Source organism: Anser brachyrhynchus (genome assembly GCF_964034855.1).
Source record: "Anser brachyrhynchus genome assembly, chromosome: 4".
Lineage (NCBI taxonomy): Eukaryota > Metazoa > Chordata > Aves > Anseriformes > Anatidae > Anser > Anser brachyrhynchus.
The window spans coordinates 9,523,919-9,538,412 of record NC_137698.1 but is presented as its reverse complement, the minus strand read 5'-3'; the positions used below and the strand labels follow the sequence as shown (position 1 = coordinate 9,538,412).

The 14,494-nt window shown below is 40.2% G+C and overlaps 1 protein-coding gene across 3 annotated transcripts in view; it reads left to right on the top strand.

Annotated features, from left to right (window-relative positions):
• Positions 1–14,494, top strand: part of LOC308195179 (melanopsin-like) — an 80,276-nt gene that overhangs the window by 27,539 nt on the left and 38,243 nt on the right. The window contains exons 8-13 of one of the 3 annotated variants that reach the window (XM_080592171.1): positions 253–1,877; positions 2,835–2,909; positions 3,858–3,947; positions 4,036–4,077; positions 11,787–12,024; positions 12,204–14,392. The gene's annotated coding sequence lies outside the window, so the exon portion shown is untranslated. Of the gene's footprint in view, positions 1–16; positions 1,878–2,834; positions 2,910–3,857; positions 3,948–4,035; positions 4,078–11,475; positions 11,606–11,786; positions 12,025–12,203; positions 14,393–14,494 lie in introns of those variants that run through there. The other 2 variants (XM_080592172.1, XM_080592173.1) reach the window with 2 other exon arrangements.

Sequence of the window (14,494 nt, the reverse complement as noted above, 5' to 3'; positions counted from 1 at the left end):
AGCCAGGTGACTCATGGGTTAGGCTTTCCAAGCGCCAGGGCATGTGTTTCCCATACCACTTGGTGCAGAAAAGAAGCTTTGGGGGCACATCAGTACTATCTACATAGTGTGAAACATCTCACAGCAGCTAATCAGCACTAGAAGATGCTTTACAGTTATTGAGAGACTGAAGCTTGCCAGGGTGAGTACCCTGATGGGAAGTCATACGCTGGTCACTTGAGCAGCCCTTTCTGACCACACTTTCTTTGCCAGCAGGAAGAGCTTCCAGGAATGGAAGGAAGTAACCACAACCTGCAGCCAGGAGCAGATGGTGGAAACAGACTTTCAAGGGCATCACGTCCCTGCCCTGCAGGTTATGGTGTGTGAGTATACATTAAAAAGGAGACCTGGATATGTGGTGAAACAGGAGCAAAAGCGTGTGCAGCTCGTGTTGCACAGCCAACTCAGGAGGACCTGGTGATGCCATCAGGTGCTATTGCCTCCCTGTATTGTGAGAGGCATTCCCATTGCCAGATGCTCCTGCAGGACCCAGGCAGGATCAGCAGACTGTCAGTGCAAGAATACGTTTCTTCATCGTCTGGTGATGCTGGCAACTAGAGAGCCTGGAATATTCTGGTCAAGCCTCCTTTCATCAGATCTTGTAATTGTTGAAACTCTCATTTATTTATTTATTTATTTTGATGTAAACAGAATTTTGTTCATACCAGACTACATTCTCAGCCACCATCTCTGTGATCATTATGTGCTATTTGGCCAAGGGAAAAAGACCTTACAAACAAATATATAGGAGTATTTCAAATCCCTACGTAGTTATTCACTAAGGGAGAGAGAGGGGTTTGTTTGTTTGTTTCTGCCTTTCCATTATAAGGCCTTGTAAATAAGACCCTTTTGGGAGATTCACGTTTGAGATGGCTGCTTTTTGAAGAGCAGCAATAAAAGACTTACAAAGAGGTTACATCATATTTAAATATCTTCACCTGTGCTTGACCATGTTCTCTGTTACCTCTCAGGTTCTTCTCCAAATGGCTGTTCACCTCAGTTTCTTTGCCCTTGTCAGGTTGCACAGGTTGTTTTGTGTTCTACTTTTTTTATGTTTTGTGTGTCTGTGTGTATTCACTTCTGTCTCTGGCCCACCAATCCAGCCAATTTCTACCTCCCCTTTTTCTACCTGCTAGCCATTTTTATTTATTTATTTATTTATTTTCTGTCTAGCTCTTCAAAAACTAACTCTTCTGCCAGTTTCATTGGGAACTTTAAATATTTCCAGTTACATGTAGCCTTGATTCTAGAGCTGTGACCCTCCTCGGAAGTATTCAGTCGTCCGTGGTCCAAGAGCTAGCTTTGATATGGCACAGCTGCAAAACCTTGGCTTGGACTTCTGAGAGAATTGCTTAATGGTGAGAAAGTACAGAGATGAGAGCCATGTAAGATAAGAAAGGGAAAACTGGAGGCAGAGGCAAGATTAGCGCAGCCATTTTTTTCAGCTTAATGGATTACTTTTATTCTCTAGTGCCAGGCCACTCAAACCCTTCCCTCTTGGGCCACTGGCTGTTAGATTGCACTCTCTGTATGAAACCTGATCTGAGCAGATCTCACTGGTGATGGGCTGAAGTTCTGTTTGACAGTTTAGGTGTTGAAAAAAGTGAGCAGAGAGAAAGTTAGAAAAAAAGAAATGCCAATGCCCTTGAAGGAAGGGCTAACAGTGATTTCTGTTCAGAAATAGATCTCTTCGGCAATGTGAAAATAGACCAAGTCTTTGTTCTGAATGCAGGTGTGAAGATCAATGCTGTAGCCTGACTTCTGTTCTCACTGACATAAAGCAAATATATGAGCCCAAATGAAGGTTGTGGTATAACAGTAGGATTTGGTTCCATGAGGTAAGGAAAGTGATTTGTTACTCAGGTGCTGATGGACAGAGGAAAAGATAACAGGAGGAAAACACCATATTTACATGAACTGGTTTTGCTGAAAAAATGGCTTAACGTTTCTCCTCTATCTTGTACCAAATCTGAATTTGCCATCATTTGGCTTTACTAGATTGAGATGGGTGTAGGGACATTTTAATTAATTTAATTTTTGTTTTATTAATAACAAAAAAGTCATGGCACATCTTGCCAGTTAAGGTCAGGATTTTTTCCCTCCTTCGTTTACGAAACTATATTAATGCTATAATGCATTTCTTGGCATTGGCTGCTGGTTTCTGACAGAGCTATAATACTGATCTTAATGGGGTAGTCAGACAAATACTACAATGTTAAACATACCTGAGACCCTGCAAACCTTTGCTGTCTGTCTAGCAATCTGCATTATGCACAGGTAGCTTTGGTTCCTGTGGAGTTTATGGTGAATTTTTCTTGTATGCTAGTTATAAAAATGAACAGTTCTGGTCCATTCTTAAATGCTGATGATACAAGTTTTTGACTAATGGTGCAAGTGAGAGAGAAGTGGATTTGCTCCATCACTGAATTTTTGGTTTCTCACAGGGTTTCTACTCCTTTCTTTGCAGCTGGAAATTAGTTTGGATAGAAATAGAGCTGATGCTAAAGTATAAACCTCAAAGACATGTTCTTTGCTGCCAAAATGTTCCTCTGCCAAGGAAACACATAGGTGGTTGTTGTTGTTGTTGTTTTCTTGTATCATATGGCAATAAGAAAGGGAGCTTTGGGAAAAGTTTAAGAAGAAGAAGAGAACTGGGAAATTTATTTAATACTATTAACCTGTTATTCTATGTAACCATAATTCTTGAACTTAATATTAGAAAAGCTTGGTTGACAGACTAACATCACATTGCTTTTCTGAAAAAGCAGAACAGTTTTGTTTTGTTTGTCCTATAGGCCTGCCTTCTGCTGAGCTGGACAGTCAGATGGAGAGCTCAAAATTGCAGTTGCCAGAAGAAATGATCAGTAAAGGTACGCTTAAATTTATCAATGAGAATTATTTATTATATGCTTTTTTAATTAAAATGAATTTTAAATCAAAATGTGTACATGCACACACAGGTAGGCACTCCTAACACTTTAATGTGTACTATTTGACCTGTTTAGAGCTCTAATACGTTTTTTCAGCAACATTTATGCATAAATTCATGATTTTAAAAAAATATATATATTTAAATTATTTAGAAGATATGTGAACCCTGTTTCAGATATACCTGAAATGGTCTTTGAAGTAGCCCTACATAATAAACTGCATCTCTTAAAAAAAACCTCTCCTTTTAGTCTGCTGTTTTAACACCTTATTCTGTCTGCTTCTCTTATTCCTTTGTAGCTTTGAGCTTGGGGAAGAGTATCTACCCCTGAAATCACCTAGAGCTGATATCTGCTTTTATTTCTGGCTATGCCATCTTCACTGTGGTTGGGAAGATGTTTAACTCATTTCAAAGCTTTCTTGAGAACTTATTTCTAGAGGAAACTAAGCTTTTTTCTCATTCTTAGGCAATATATACCTTTGTGTTTTGGTTTCTGTGAGAAATGCAGCACTCACGGAAGCTCTTGAAGTAGCTGCTCTTGCTTATGCTTGTTGGAAAGGGAAGGAGGACACCAGGTGGTCACAAAAGCTCAGACACCTGAGTCCCATACCAACTTCCTTTGCAGTATTCAGCAAGTCTTTCCATTTGTATATCCTGTTCTTCCCTCTCTAAAACGAGGCTAATAACTTCCTTCCACCTTTTATGATTTCTGTAAGCTTGCTCCAGCAGACCTGAAATGCAGCCATGTGCAACTCAGCTAAATCAACAATAGTTTTGGTGCTTGCACAGTTCATGACTTTTCCTGCTTTTTAGTGACCTTAAGAAAGAGAAGTCCAAAAAGCTGGTAATATATAGACCCAAGTCAGAAAACATGCTGCTTTTTCTTCAGGGTTTGGATTGTACGAGGAGCACCATTATGTTCACAAATTGTTGTGAAGAGCAGACTTCGTGCTAAATACTGAAGTAGTTGTCAGCACAGGTAGGCACCTTGTTTAATGTCTGGAGGCGGGTTTCATCTTAAATCATTTCCTAGTAGGATTTTTATTTTATTTTATTTTTATTTCTAGTGACGTGCTGGATTTTCAATAATACCTGTTTTGCTGATGAAGGTAAGTGAGCCCTGATGCCTTCTGTATGAGATGGGATAGGGATTACAGGAACTCATGGTATTACAACAAGAAAGGCTCAGAAGTGGAAATCAGTCCATGACAGAGACTATAGACCAGAGATGGTGTAGTGAATGGAAGAACAGGACTTTGAGTAGACCTTCCTTTTGTTTCTTCTGGAAAAAAATCGTAAATTTAAGTATCAGCGACGTTACTTTCAATGTCAGTGTAGCTGAAATGTGTATTTACGTGCTAGCAAATTTATCAAAAAGAAGAAAAAGACACAGAGCTGCCTCATCTAATCAGTATATATTCTATATTAACAGTCCTGCAGATACGGTTTGAGATTTATTGCACTTATGCATGAGTCTGTGTATGTAAATACAGAGGATTGTAGATATGGCATTAATCTTAACTGAAAATCTCAAAATGCAAAGGGGCAAAATGGCTTTCCTCACTGCTGGCAGGGAGTCTACAGTAAGAGCAAGAAAGGAGACAGGAGTTTAATGGCCGTGGCATTTACACAAAATCATGGACGTTGAGGTCATGCACCAGTGACATTGCCACTAATGTGTCTTGGCAGAGGAGGCATCAAAGAGATGGAGGAAGTGAAGGAGATGGATTTAAAAAAAGCCTTGGTCCTTGAAGAGACCTGTCTGTAGCTCTGTGTGTCTGCTGCTGTAGACAGATTACCTGACTTGTAGGTCAGTCTTGTCCCAGTGTGCATTAAAACTGTCCGCCTGGGAGAGGCGGTTGTGTCTAGGCCTCTATCTAGAGTATAGTGGTAATGGTGGTTGTTCTGACAGGGACTTACAGTTTCCTAAACTCAAAAAAATTCAATATCACAGAATAGTTTGTAACGTGGGATAGCTGCAGCAATAAAATGAGAGAGGCTGTTGTCCCGGATATGAGAAATAAAAATGTTTTTTTTTTTATGGTCTCCCTCCTGCTTCCAGACAGGACATGTCAAAATTTCCTTCTTCCTACTTCTGGTCTTCTGAAATCTGCAGACAGCAGACCCACTTTTTAAGGAGTGTGGGAGCAAAATGCTTTGGTGCTTGGATTATATATCTTTGATGGATATTGCTGCAGCTCTACCGACCAGCACCGAGGGAAAGGCCAAGAACCTATCTACTTCTTGGCTACCTCCACCTTCATTTCTGCTCTAGACCTCAAATCAGGCATCTCACCTGGAATGGACTGACTAGGGTCATCCACTGTCATACAGAATGTATTAGCGATGGCTTATTTTGGGAGTAGTGATGAAATCCAAGTTTCTTCTCACTTCAGGATAAAATGATTATGATGCATTTAGTTCAATTACTGCACACTGGTGTTTCTGCTTTCTGTGGTAATATTCAAACATTTTTGTATTTGTCTCACTGAGTCTTGATGGTACTTGAGACTGAAGACTCTAAGTAACGTTTTAATTGAGCTTATTATTTAAATGCTATTTTATTCTAGGTCCACCTTTATTGTAGGACTTTTTGCGAAGACCAACTCAACAACTCAAAACACAGAATTATTAGGCCTAAAATAGCTGAAGAAATTGTTACATGTTAGTCTTTTCTTCACAGTACATCTTGGTAGTTTCTTAAATTTACTGCTTATGTCATACCCTTAATTTTAATAGGAACTGGATTGTAGTTCCCATTGGAAAGTTTGAGAGTTTGCTGGTGGGAATAGGTGGCAAAGAAGGACCTGCAGAGCTAGAACTGGTGTCTGAACAGTGAGATTTGGTTTGCCAGGGCATAGCTCAGGAAGGTCACTTCAAACAGGCTTTCATTTCCGTACTCTGCAATGTGCTGTATTTAGAAAGTGGCAGACCATTACTCTTGAGCACACTGCACAGCACACGCAGGGCCGATGTTTCACAGTGTCTCTAAGGGTGGTGGTACTTGTGTTAGGTGGTGTGTTGGATTCCCTGGAGCCGACACTTAACAGAGCAGAGCATTTTCTGCTAAGTGTTCTGGGCTGGGATGTCCAAGCGGTAGCACAGCTGTTGCCAAATATTGTATTCCTTCTGGATATTAACAGTTGTACCTCTGTCTCTTCAAGGACGTGATGCTCATGGTTACGTTACATCCAAGTATATTCTTGCCGTTCTTAGAAGTTCCTACATAGAAACCAAAGACCTATAAGGACTTCCTTGTTCTGCATGTCTCTTTTTGAAACCATCTTTGAATTAGGGAAGTTTGTTTTTCTTTATTTTAACCTCATTATCAAGAGCCCTTGTCAGCATTGACACATTGATGCATTAACCTTCCAGGATGAAATTCTTCGGGACTGCTTTTTACGCAAAAGGGTTTTGTTTTAAAGCACTTAGTGTGAAAATGTTTCTGTTGTTTCCATTTACAGAAACAAGTCACCTTTGACCAGAAATGGAAAACTTCAGTATAGAAGATAACAGTACAACAAAAAAATGTCTGTGCGCTGTCACCGCCTTGACTTTGACAGCAAAAGCTGTGACTTTTAGGGTTTTTCCATAAGTTGTTAGAGAAAACATTTTGACTGAATTGGGCCAGAGGAAAAGAAAAAAACAACTTGTTAATCAGAAAACAGAATGTCTTTCCTTTGGAAAATTTTGGTATCATAAAATGTTTCTCAATGAAAATGAGAAAAATTCTTTTGTTTTCCTTTGCAATTAAAATGTTTCAGGTGTCATGTGAAATAAGTTGAACTTTTCAGAGTTGTCAGAATCTCAGTAGGATGACTGGGAGTGCTTGCACTGTTGTTTATAGCAATCCCAAAATGAATTCCCTAATCAACCTGTAGCTATTTTAAACCAGTAGAAGATTCATCCTTAGCAAATATGGACTGCTGAATTAATCCATTTTGCTCATTGGCATATGACTGTTTTCCTGCTTCATATTTAATTATTCCTTATCCTGGAGCACAAAACGCATTTTGAAACATGCCTTTCTGCTGTCCAGAAATCAACACGACTGCAAATTAGCCGTTGGTTTTTGACAGCATTGCCTTTCCCTGGCCCCAACAACAAAACTGGAAATGACTTTAAGATGGTGTCTTTTCCTTTTAAAGTTAGAATACACTGATTCAGTGGCCATGCAGTTCCCCTTCATTGCACTTTCTTCTTTCTGCCAGGTTTTTTTTTTAAATAGTCAAGCTCTGCTCACATTGTTTGCACTCCTCAATGATCATAGCATCAGTGGCCATGAGTACAGCCATAATTCCCTAAAAGGTATTAGCTGCCCTGTATTGCTAGTGATCATGGGTTTCAGAGAAACTGGTCAGGCATTGTATTGTCAGTCCCATGTGCTCTAGGAAGCAGCACTTGTGAATCGTTTCTTTGATGTGAGATGCCTTTGAACCTCACTGTGTAGCCTATGTTTTGGCTGCAGTGAAAGAAAGATGACCTTGGTGCAGGCTCCACTCAGAGATGACTGTTGAAGAGGCAGCACCTCTCGATTGACCACTGGGTCTGTCTTAGTGCCTGGATGTTTACAGTCAACCTCTGCTCCCTCCCTGTCTGGTGGATATAACACTCAAACCTTGCAGTGTGAGGGGCTATGAGCTGTGAAGGCACCTCATACCAAGGCGGGTGCCCTGCGGAACTGGCTCGTGAGAATGCCTGCCCCAGGCATCGCAGGTCTGCAAGATCTGTGATAAAGTCTTCATCTCCAATGGCAACTGGAGAAATTGTAACGTGCTCTTCCCAACAGCTGCTCAATCCAAGTTTCAGCACCCATTCCAGCTGTTGACAATTATACTCTCCCTGTAGCCCTAGTTAGATGTGGTGTTTGTCACAACAGATCTAACCTGTTAAACAGATACTGCTTTTTGCTCCAGTGGGGATGCTGTAAGTGACAGAAAAAATGATTTTGGTGTATGGTAGATAATGTTTCCCGATTTGTTAAATTCACCAGCTGCTGTGGGATTAAAGATGTCATAGAAATGTAAAGTGCTATTATTCATCCTAAATGACTGTCCCGTTTTCCTTAAATATATAAATATATATATATACACTTTCCTGCATTTTGCACTTCAGTTTGTTTCTTCAAGTCCCATTGTGGAACTACTATTAATTAGTCTTTTACCCTAGGATATCAACACCATCAATCACAAAGGACATTTTTCTGACCTCTGTTAGGCACTTAACAGTTTCTGACCTAACCTACTTCTTTAGTTACTTGAGCTTTCTGTCTTCTGTTATTAATTTCAAGGCAATTTCAATTTTGGTTCTTTTCACTGAAACTCTTGCTGAGTTTAAGCATGCAAATGCATTTCACAGTATTTGATGAGTCTAAATAATTTGTCTGGTTGTACTTGCTTGCTTGATTTACTATATTTCTCCATGACCCAGGATTAATTACAAACAGCTGAAATAGAAAGTCTTGAAGAACAAATCCTGATGTGAGTGCGTGAAAGAGAGATACGAGACAGCAGCTCAGTAAACCACTGGCTTGAGGCTTAGTTGTACCTAAATGCTGTCGTTCATGGAGCCAACCCAAACCATCAATCAAAACCCTGTCAGTCTAAACAAATCTGAAGCTTGAAAAAGTTTGCTTTAGTTGGCATTTAATTTTCTTTTGGTGCCCAATTCCTAGCTTTAATCAGAATATCTTACACAAAAATGGGTTCATTTTGAGTCCAGCTCTGCAAGGTATTGTGCGTAGTGGCCTGATCTCAGAGAAGTTACGGCTCCAATAAGAATGAACAACAGCATGAACAGAGTGAACTTTTCCCCAGAAAGGTCAATTGAATAGTTTAACATGTCTCCCATCATTTCATAGAACATCATTTATGCATGCGTGTAAGAATAAAGGGAACCCACCTGTGGATATTAGAGGGCTGATAATTTCTTTTTGGCTTATGTCACTTTAAAAGACACTTAAAAAACATTAGTGGTAAAATATATCAGTTAACAAATTATGACTCTAAGTAGATTCTGAAACTGTAAAGATACTGTATAGTGCTTCTGGAACTACATAAATTTTTATCTGAAAGCCAACTTTTATGGAAAAAGATTGTAAGACAATCAGAAACTCTGTGCCTCATGACGCATCTAGAACATTAACATAATATTTTTAAGGGAAAAAAAAGGTAACCTAATGGATCGCATCATTAAGGTAATAGATACAGTGAGCAAGGAAAAAAAATACTACGTAACTGTTAAAATGTCTCAAGTATGTGTTGTTTGGTGGATTTGAACGTGGAGCATAAAAAACAATGTAAAGAGCTATAGTTTGCTTTCAAACCTGTCTATGATCAGTAGATCGTGGAGATCAAGTCAACAGGTGGACCTGAAAAAGAAAGCACCAGGGTGACAAGACACAACTGCCTGTGCAAGACAGCAGCTAATACTTGTTTTTATTGGCATCTTCAGAGGGAGGAGTAAAACCTGTCAAGTCAAATAATTGAATGGGAATAGGGTGCTTCAACAAGTAATGGAAAAATGATCAACATACAGTATCAATGTCCAGAAATTTACATATGAAAACGATACCTTAATTTTGGCTTTTATAATACAATGTGAAACTGTATATTGTATGTGGTTTTACTGTTTTTTTCAACTGAAGTGCACATTAATTTTTTTCTGTTCTGACATAATACTCATTTTATTGTAACATATACATCATATCTTTGGGATATTAAATGCCAAAGTGATCTTTACTTGGAAATCTAGGCATCCAATTTAGGCAGTGCTGCTGTATTCTCCAGCATTTCTGGATTGTTTATATGTACACATTTGCCATACTTCTAAGTTCTGTGTCTGTAGGTGAGTTTTCATCATCTTTAAAAGAATCAGTAAAAGAGCTAATGATACTGGTTGTTATTAAACTTCCTCTTAAGCATCCTGCTCTACCACTTCATTTTCTTTGCTCATACCTGACAAATCTGATAGGCGTATCCAAGTGCATAGGCATCCGGGCTAATTTACAGACACACTCCTCACTGTGGCCAAAAGATAAGTGTTTAAAAGTTGCAGTTTGTGTTTTTGGCACAAAGATGTGCTAAACCTCATCTGATTAAATTTGGTTTAAATTTAATGCAGCAAGCAGGAAGAAAAATATTTTGATTTTTTAGAAGCACTGAAAGTTGAATAACAAAAACAAAACAGGAAAAAAGTATATGAATATGTAATTAAAGAGTGTATTACAAAGCAGATTATCAGAAGGAGAGAACTTAATGGAACAAATCAACTCTAGCCATATTTTATGTTTTTTGAGTGATGGAGTGTTCAATTTTGTGTTAGGCTCTAAAGGTTCTTTACATTGTTGGGTGTGTAATATATAGGTGTGCCAGTTTATATTGAAATAGACAAAATACGGACCAGCGAAGAAACTGAAGGTAGCCATACAGTATATTCTTGTGTATGTAAGCATGTTTTATATGCATACACTGATGATTGTTTTCTCCAGGTGCTGGAATCTTTCTGTCTAATTTTCTGACAGTTGCTTAGAGTCCCAAAATCCTTTAGAGGTTGCACTATTTTCTTGTTGCACATGGAAGTTCTTCACTCAATACACTGTTTACTTTTCTACCTCCTGTTAGGAAACTGGGCTGTTGAGCACCAGGATTACCACAAGCATCTGAGATGAGAAATTTAAGCTTTGCGTAAAGCCATGCTAGCTGAGACAATCCTCATATTTGTGGAAATACTTATCATTAGCAGTAGTAAAATCCTGAACTGAAATTCAAGAAGCTATATAAAGCTAGCTGTATTCTCATATATATTTAGAGGAAGTTCCCTCTGCTTCTTTTGAGCCCTTTTTCTCCAGATGAAGATCACAGCCTCAGAAACCCCCTTCATTCACTTTTTTTTTTTTAAAAAGGTGACCACCAAAACCATATATATTGAAAATATTGTCAGTACATTGCAGAAAAAAATATAGGGATTGAAACCTGTTTGTGATACCTTTCTGTCCAAAACAGCGTGTAAGAAAAAGGGGCTCTTGAAGAGAATGTCTGCCACCTCATCCTTTGACTTTTCATCACTTTGCAGAGCCTCTGAAGGTCTCCGCTTTACGAATGTGACACCAGTGAGGTACTGTAAGGGAAGAAATTCCCAGACCACGCTTAGTGCTGTTCCCTTTATTTTTTGTGGTTACTCAAGCATCCCCAGGTCAGGCGATGCGTTGGTGCTTGAATGCTGAGCCGTAAGCCTGAAGACGAAATTTCAGTGACTGCAGGGCAGCAGCTACACTTGACACCCAGTCCGTGTTGCTCAACAGCCCAGAAAAAAGCCAGCTGTAGGCTTAGCGCGTGGCTGCCCACGCGTGCAGTGTCACAGAACTACCCTTGCCCAGCTGCATGGCTCCGTGGGTTGCAGAGATGGAGCTCAGAGTAGGCGAGGAGGGAGCGTGAGCTGGTTTTTGGGGATGGAGGGGGAGAGCGGGGGGGCCAGCTGCTGCTTCCAGCCACCTAAAGCGGGGGGGAGGTCACAGGGAAGGCAGAGCCAGGCTCCTGGCAGCGAAAGCATAAGAGGGTATGGGCATCAGCGGCTGTGAGAGAAATCTCAGACGCCGCCCTCCGCTGCTGGCTGCCCACCCAGGACCGTGGGGAGCAGGTACGGTGGGGGGAGGATGCTGAACCCTGGGGGTGAGCATTGGGCTGGGCTGAGACAGAAACTGCTGGCTGGAATGCTTTGGAGAGGCATAAAAAATAAAAAGAGGAAAAAAAAGGAGAAAAAAAGAAAAGCAAACATTTTTTTTCAAGTCATTTTTTTTTTTTCTTCCCCCACTTTTAAGGGTTGCAGTGGGGCCATTCAGGCTGAATAATGGGACGAGTGGTTTGCTGGGGGCCAGTGCTCCAGTTCGATATGCTGGCGGAGCTGTCAGGCTGGAAGCAGAGGAGGGCTGGTCGCCCAGCAGCTTTTTAAACGCCGGGGTTGTGGATGCTCCGCAGGATGAGCTGCAAGCTTGGCGGTCCTGCGCGGAGCAGCCACGCGGAGGAGGGAAGGGAGATGCTTTCGTCTCAACCCGAAATGTATGTGCCGGGAGGAAGGCTTCAGAAAGTGGGAGCTGGGCAGGGAAAAGGGAAGGGAGCCTTTCTTCTGCCTTGCTTTCTAAGAAGTGCTTTGAATGAATTGCTTGTCCTTTAAAAGAGGAAAAATATCTCACTGAAGTTGTTTTGATTTAATGAATTCTGATTATGTTTTTGTGCAGCTGAGCCAGATCTCCCCAAAGGAAAATGGATTTCTTTGTAGTGTTGTGTCTAGATTTTTAGCATAGATTTGGAGTTTTGGTTGATGTGAAAACACCGGCTGTGCAGGGGAGGATGTAGCAGGTGATTGCTCACACTGGGACTTGTTGCATCATCAAGATCTAGTTGATTAAACCTTATTGTGACCTGGTCATTAATGCTCAGAAAACTGTAATGAAAAGAGAAATATTGAATGAAGTCCTAAAGCAGATTTCAGAGTTGTTATCCTTTCGTGGAACTGATTAATGTAAAGTGACATAAATGGCCTGCTGTAGGAAGGTTTGTCAATTGTTCGTGTTTAGCAAGGATTATTTGAAAACGTTCATAAAGAAAAGAGGATTTGCTTGTGCATTGAATCTTAGTTATGATGCAGAAAACTGTGATGCATCAGCAACCCACGTATGAGGAATTGGTGTGCCACTGTCCTTATGTCCCTCTGTCTTGTATATCCCTGACCTTATACCTTTACAATAAAACATGTTGACTTCAGGGATTGAAGACTTCCTACTAAATCTTTGATAACTTGCTTGTGCTTAACTTCATGCCCTGGCATTCAGCAAAGTCTACCAAGATTATTTGCTTCTTTCTCTATCAACAGCTCTCACACAAACAAGTTTTAAGAGTGGGAAAGAAAGAGTTTGGGAACGAGGTGGGAGAAACTCCAGCTTTGGAAGCTATGGATGTCATCTCATTGCAACACGTCATTGTCCTGGAATAAATCAGAAAGAAAGAAGTTGGGGCCAGCTTTTGTGGAGCCCTCTGAAGCTTAAGTGACATCTAGACAGCTAAATAAGGGGCAAACAAACAGGAGCCTGAGCATTTAAATCTCAATTCCAAATCAAATCTTTTAAATGCACTGAATGCACTCTGGTGCTGCTGAAGCTATTAATTTCTAATTGATTTTTTCTTTTTTAATAACATCTTTACCGTGGTGGCTGTGAGAGTTATGTTTGCAGTTAAACTTTCTCCAAAGTTTCCTAGGAAGTCCAAGTTTGTTCCCTGTCATGTGCTCTGCACCTTGAACTAGTTCACCTTCTGTGTTATTTTTTCTTGCCATTATCTTAGCCATGCAAAAACATGAGTATGAACAAATATACCTCAGTAAGGACATGAAGGGGTTTAGGGCTAAAAATTTTATAACATTGTTTGCCTGCCTTGCTTTTAGGAATTTCAGAGGTTGCAAATTATCTCCCACAAGATGTCCCAGTGTGCTGGGCTGCCAGCCCACAGAGAGGGTGCCTGCTGAAGGATGGTCTGCCTGACCCAGCAGTTCTTGGCCAAGCAGAATTTCAAGCAGAATTCACTGCAAATGCCAGATTGGGCCCAGAATAAAAATATGTCTTTGCATAATATTACATGCGGTCTAATGAAGCTGACAACATTCCTGAACCACAAGAGCATGACAAAGCAACGCTGCTAATGAGGTGATTCAGCCCTTGGTATCAACGTAACCAAGAGTTTCTCAAAGTTACACAAACATAACAAGAAAACATGGAGCTGCAAGACATTGCAGCTGCAATACAGGCCAAGCTCTTTCATCCCTGAAAAACAGAAAACTTATTACTGTATTAGAGTGAAGAAGTCGCTTGTAGGGCAGCTGAGGGACAAGTGGCAGGCTGACTTGCACAAAATGGTTGTACTCTACCAAAGAACTCAAAAATAATTGCAAAATGTTGGCGTACCCTAATAGAAAGCTCCATAAACAGGCAGATGGAACTTTCTGATATTTACCATGCAAATGGACAGAGTACTGTGAGAAGCAGATTCATTTAGTGGATGATGAAGACCAGAAGACATGAATTCTGGGTGAGGGTATATGCCAGATGCATGTGAAAATTTGCAGACTGCCATCAGCACAGCTGTGCTGCCAGAGAAATTTCTGGTCAGATGAAATAAAGGCCATGGTAATTGGATGATGATGCACACAGCTTAAACAGCTGAAGCCAGAGCTGATAGAGCAATGAGGGAAGAACTACCAGTGAGCATGCTTTCTTTGTGCCCTAATAAGTTAGCAATGACTGAAAAAGAACTTAATCTCACATAAGAGAGAAATTTGTTTTTGAATTATAAAGAGGGCAAAGTATTTCTACTGAGCCTTCTGCAGACAATGACCCTTGTGATTGGCAAATTATGCACATTCTTCAGAAAAAAAGTTAGTTTTTATATACCTGATAACTTCTGCTATGATTTATTTACTGAATCTTCTGCTAATATTCAAATCATGTAGCTGGCTAAACCTTCACCATTATAGAGG